Here is a 6,045-nt window from a genome sequence, read left to right on the forward strand (position 1 = left end):
GTCCATTTGGAAGATAAAGAACCATAAGAAGGAAGTACTGGGACATAGCTCAGTGACAGAGCCTGTGCTTTGCATGCAGAAGGTGCCAGGTTCAATTCTTGGCCTGGTAGGGCTCGAAAAACTGCTGCCTGAAACTCTGGAGAGTCGCTGCCAGTCAGTGTCAACAGTACTGGGATAGATGAACCAAGGGCCTGCCTCAGGATAAAGCAGCTTCCCGTGTTCCTAAGTTGCCCGTCAACGCGGTAGCACTTGGAAAGCAGATTGAGTAGGCAGGTACACAGGTAGGTCACCTGGTCATAGTCATCCACACTATGGTGAGATGTACTGTATTTCTATTTACATTATACTACTTATTTCTAAATTTTCATCTAAATTAGCATATGCAAATTTCATGAAAACTGGTGTCCTCTTTTGTCCTCTTTTTGGGTGATGCATTGTTAGCGAACAGTATCAGAAGCAATTTCCTTGATTATGGCTTCGAAACTACTGCAATCGCAGGACCTGCTGGATCTGCAATTGCTCTGCTGCTACATTATACTTCTCCATGCGAGCACAGACCGGGGAGAAGCATTCAGGTGGACAAAAGGATGTGCTGCATGTGCCGCAGAGAGTTCACATGGCAGCAGAAAAGGCTTCTGTCGACATTTGCTCTGCCTGCTGCTTCCCTTGTACTGCATCACCCCCTGCTGAGCCAAACCGAAACAGCAGACCGGGCCGTTGCCGCCATAACCTGCCTGAGCAAGTCATTCTAGCAGGGTGGGCTTTTCAGCTTGTGAACTGTGGCCCACAAGGGTGTCACAACCTGCCCCAAGGGGTGGCGGTGGTGCATTATTTAGAAATGGTTTTACATTATTTTTGAAGAGAAAGCGAAAATAAAACACGCGCGCGCGCACAGACAGAGCAAATGGAAAAATCGGGCTTCCTTAGAGTTAACAGTTGTTAAGGAGAATTTAACCGGTGAGGCTCTTCAACCCTGCCTGCAAGGGGCACCTGCCGGAAATACATATGCATGACTGTAAAAGTACAGGAGAGCTTCAAAAGGGGGCAAGGGGAGAGGGCAAGATGAACACACAGAGTAAAACACTGAAAGTGAGTCGGGTTGGGGTTACAGGTGGGTCTGAAAGTGTTGAAGACAACTATCCTAGGACTTGCATTCATCCTGCTGCATTCTTCCCCCTCTTCAGTGCTACAGTTAATATCTCATTAAATGGGCACTAATCGTATTTCCTCAATATTAACATTTGGAAAATATTTCTCAGCTCCTTTTATCCGGGTTCTATCAAGGCTTTTAAAATCATTTAAAAATCTGATCCTGCATAAATTTGCCTATTCATCCATATTCACTACGTGATATCTCTTTTTCCACTGTTATTTTTGTTTATGTTAAAATGGCTGTTTCCAGCACCCCCTGCCCCTTGCCAAAGAATCAGCCTTGACAACAAGAGTAAAATAAAAAATAAAAAATAGACACACATTAAAAAAAAAAAAGCACAATCCTATGCATGTTTAGGATCCTACATCTCCCTTGCTGGCATGCTGGGAACTGTAGGACTTTTTTCTGTCTAAACATGCATAGGATTGCAGCCTAAAGGTACAATCCCACAGTGACCTGTTCATCAGCTGAGGAGCCTTCAGGATGAAGTGGGGGGCACCTGACATCACTGGAAGTAGAGAACTGCCTCCTCCCACTGAGAATGCATCCTTGGAAATGCCATAGTGGAAAGGCTCTGTCCGCTAAGTGGTTCCACCAGCAGAGATCCACCTGTGGATCCAAGAAAGGAGGGTGGAGTTGTGAGCATGCCGTGGATGGTGCGGGATGTGCCGATTCCCAACCACCCACCCCTTGTTGCACCCCTTGTTGCATTCTGTCCTATGCCAGGACAGAATGTGGCATAAGTAATTCCCCTCTCATCAACCTCAGAGGGAGGAAGAAGGATAAAATAGAGGTTGTTCCTCCAGCCACACTTTTCCTCTGTTTTCCTCCTCCTCTCCCAAGCTGTGGATAGCTTGGAATGCTGCTGACCTTCCACAGCCGTACATACAGCAGATCCCACCATCCTGCCCCACCCCGCCCCACCCCGCCCCCACTCTGTAAATTAGGCAGCATAGCAGTAGTAAAAGTGAAGAACAAGAGGCATCCCATTTCAACAGCAAAACAATCCAATCAGGACATAGACCTCCAATATTGCAGAGGACTTGAACTTTTTTTTAGCCTGGGGACCAAATTCCATTCCAGGGAAGCAGCGGGGGGGGGGGGCCCTGGGAGGGCACATTCCAGGGGTGGGTGGGGTCAAAGGCAAAAGGGGCAGGGCCAAACTAACAAAAAGGCCAGCACATTGCAGCTTAAAGTTCTTATTGCTAGGAATGAAGCCTTAGGGGCGGCATTTCAGTCTTTTAGAATGGGGAAAAACCTGTACAAATACCGGGAAGCCACTAAACAGCGGATGGTCAGGAGAAAAGAGAATGTGGCCAGGGGAAGTGGACATGGCCCTATGGCAAAGCCCAAATTGAGCACCCTGGTGGGCTGGATTTGACCCCTGAGCCTGAGGTTCTTCACTCCTGCACTATTGAAAAAGATATCTTCAGTATCTTTCCAAAAGATGACAGGGAAGGAACTAGACGAAACTGCCCAGGGTGGGATCCCTGACAAGAAGGGCTTCCCCACATACCCAGCAACAGGCCTTTAGCCAGAGGTGGGCTAGGAGGGACCTGCCCGCCCCAAATCTTTTTACAAACAAATAATTAAAAAAATGTTTACAATTTTTACCGCCCATACTTTTAGGCTGGCTATGGACCTACCCAGCAACCTCACCTCAGACAGCGGTGGGACCTCTGACGATGACAGAGCCTGTTCTGACCATCTCAATGGTTGAGAAGAATTGTATGGAAGTGCATGGTTCCTTTGATACCCTGGACCCCAAACCATTTAGAGTCTTAAAAGGTAATAGCCAGCACTTTGAATTGGGCTAGCAACAAATCAGAAGCCAAAGCGTATTGTATAATATCAGTTCCCAAGAGCAGAAGAACAGATGCAAAAGAGGTCAGGACAGCTGTGCCTTTAATACTGGTGTTGAAAAGGGGATTTCAGCAGGTGCAGCTTGTCATGTAAGCTACACTTGCTGAAAGTCCCTCTTCTGCCAAACTATTAAAGGTGCAGGAGCTCTGTCTTCTTTTGCATCTGGACACCCTAGAGCAGGGGTCGGCAACCTTTTTGGGCCCGTGGACATGTTTGGCGATTTTAGAAAGTACCCTGGGAACCAGTACAAAATGGCCACACTGCAGATGGGAGCATCAGCCTGCAGCCACCTTCTATTTTCATTTCCTAAAAATGGCTCTGAGCCCCACATGCGCAGTGCCCAATCTGCATGTGACCAAAGCATGTGTGGCAGTGGTCAAATTTTCCTTCTCCGGGCAGCTGCCTTACCAGTGTAAGCTGTGCAAAAGCATTCCTGACCACAGATGAAACCATCCAGAAGCAAAGCTGGGTCCAGAAGGGCTCTGTGATTTTTCAGAAAAAGCGCTATCCCAGCCAGAGCTGGCTGAATAGTTGTTCCTGGATGGACTTTCCTACCGACTAAAAGTACCTCTATCCAGTCTAGATAAAAGTTTTAACTCGTTGGACCACAACAGCCCGTCACATCCTCCAGATATTAGTTCAGGGTTTCCAAGGATCCCTGGAATTTGAAGGAAAGGAGAGAGAGAGTTGAGTGTCATCTGCATATTGGTGATGCTGGATTCCAGGAGCCAATCTACATGGAAATGAGTTTTGAGGTGGTTCTGTTTAAATATGGATTTTCATGAAATTGGATTAGCTCCTCCCAGGGCAGACGGTAGCCAGAAAAGCATGGGGCAAACGAGTAGAACGGAGCGTCATCAAATGGGTAGGTCTGGGGAGGTGAGGAGGCTTGCTCCCCCCCCCCACCCCACCCCAGTGAAACTTCTGAAATCAGTAGGGCTGTGCATACCTTTGCACTTCCGTACGTGTAACAGCCTCGTTATGCTCCCCTCCCCTCCCAGAATATTTAAAGGGACAGGCAGTGACTGAGCACAGGGTTGAAACAGCATCCTTTCAAAGCAGCTCCCAACTCCTGTGGTCAGTGAATATTTAAATGGGCAAGCAGCAATTGAGTGCAGGGTCAAAACAGTGTCCTTTCAAAGCAACAGGGCTGACTCCCATTCCCAAGGCAATGAGTTACTTCCAGTTCACATAAGCCCCCACCCCATGCAACTCTTCCCTTTCACAAATCAGCACCGCTTCTACCAGCCTGCGATGAGGTCAGCTGAGGTCACATAGACTCCTCAACTGCACTGAAGCCTCTGTGACTGGAAAACCCACCACAGATAGAGTTTTTAAAAACCCTGGATTTAGAGCAGCAAATGCTGCATTAGCTACTGGGAGGGGCATATGTCATCTGACGTGATCTACTTGCAGGTGGAGCAGAACCAGAGTAAAAGCCTGGTGTAGATGAGCCCCAAATCTCTGGATGACCTCTTCCAGCAGTTTCATGCAGACGATAAAACAGCGAAGGGGGCAGGGAGATAGGACCCCTGTGACCCTCCATAAGGCAGTAGCCAAGGATTCTGCAAGCATCATCTTCTGAAGTCTACCCTATGAGTAAAATCACGATGAGCACAACACTGTGCCCTCCCCCATCTAGCCAGGTAGTCAAGAAGATGTTTATGTTTTCCCCCCAGACTTCTAGATCCCCTTTCCCCTTTGTCAATTTCATAATCCTGCAGAGGGTAGCTTGTATCCTCTAAATTTAATTTTTAAATAAGCATTTCAAGTTTAAACACTGATGAAGTTTCAGATTTGAGCATCATTTTGATTCCAGTTCTGCCCGTCCAAAACCAGTATTGTCCCATAGCAAAGATGAAGCCATGAACAGATGGAGCTGTTTCATGAACTCAGGATGAAACCCTATGAAGTTTTCTCTTCCTCCATCTGTAAGGGTGGCTCAGCTTCCTTACCAGACTGGAGTATGTTTCCCACTTGTCACAGCTGTTGGGAATGCATCAGCTGTGTTCTCCACCACAGTCAGTATATGGCCTAGCAACATGACTTGTTAAATCCCGAAGACATTTAAAATGGCTTTTTAAGATGTTCATAGGACTTCACCAAATACCAGAATCTGGGCTTCCAATGCGAACTGCCAGCTATTTTGAATATATATATAATGTTGCTGGGTACTAATATTTTGGTTCACACATATTGGGGTATGGTGTAAACAAATCTTATACAATTTAACCCCCCCCCCCCCGAGAATCTAGTTATCTGGCAGAATTTGGATTCCTGAGTATCTCTCATGGACATGGACATATTGAAAAGATGCAGCATTGGAGTGTGATGGGGACAAAATATGCAGCGTGTGAGCTACCTGGTAAGAAAATAGGATGCATTAAGTGTGGAGGGAGGGGGAATGATGACGTAAGTTAAGCAAAAACAGGGATAAGAAGACTTCTGAGTTCTAGAGACCTCTACTGTTCATTAGAAAAATCAATGATCTGCAAACACATTAAGTATATCATTAAAATACCAAAACACAGTAATTGTAGTCATCAAATTTATTTTTCGCAAGCAAACAAGTTAGCATGTTAGTATGTTAATTCGGGATCTAATTATTAGTAGCTCAGTGGTAGAGCACCTATTTTGCGTGCAGGAGGTCCCAGGCTCAGTCCCCAGCATCTCCAGGGAGGGCTAGGAAGTTATTCTGCCTGAAACCGCAAACAGCTGTTGCCAGTCAGTGGCTGCCTTTACATTAAAGAAACCAGTCCTCCCGTTGTGGAGCCTTTCCACATTTACAGCGGGATCCCAGCAGCGACCATGTGATCGCTGCAAGGGGTTTTTGAATTTTCAAGGTTCCATAGATCTCAGTGAAACAGCACCATCTAGTGGCTGTTTTAATAGTGTTACAATCCAACTTAATTTGATAGTTCATTATTTCTGGATCTTTTTGAGATAGAATAACCAGGAAATACCTCTGGATGTCCCTGGATGTTGATGATGTCATGAAAAAGACCCACAGACATCTGTGAGTGAACAAT

The sequence above is a fragment of the Heloderma suspectum genome, chromosome 5 (assembly GCF_057233095.1).
Source record: "Heloderma suspectum isolate Gila_16-S chromosome 5, 16-S_ref, whole genome shotgun sequence".
NCBI lineage: Eukaryota > Metazoa > Chordata > Lepidosauria > Squamata > Helodermatidae > Heloderma > Heloderma suspectum.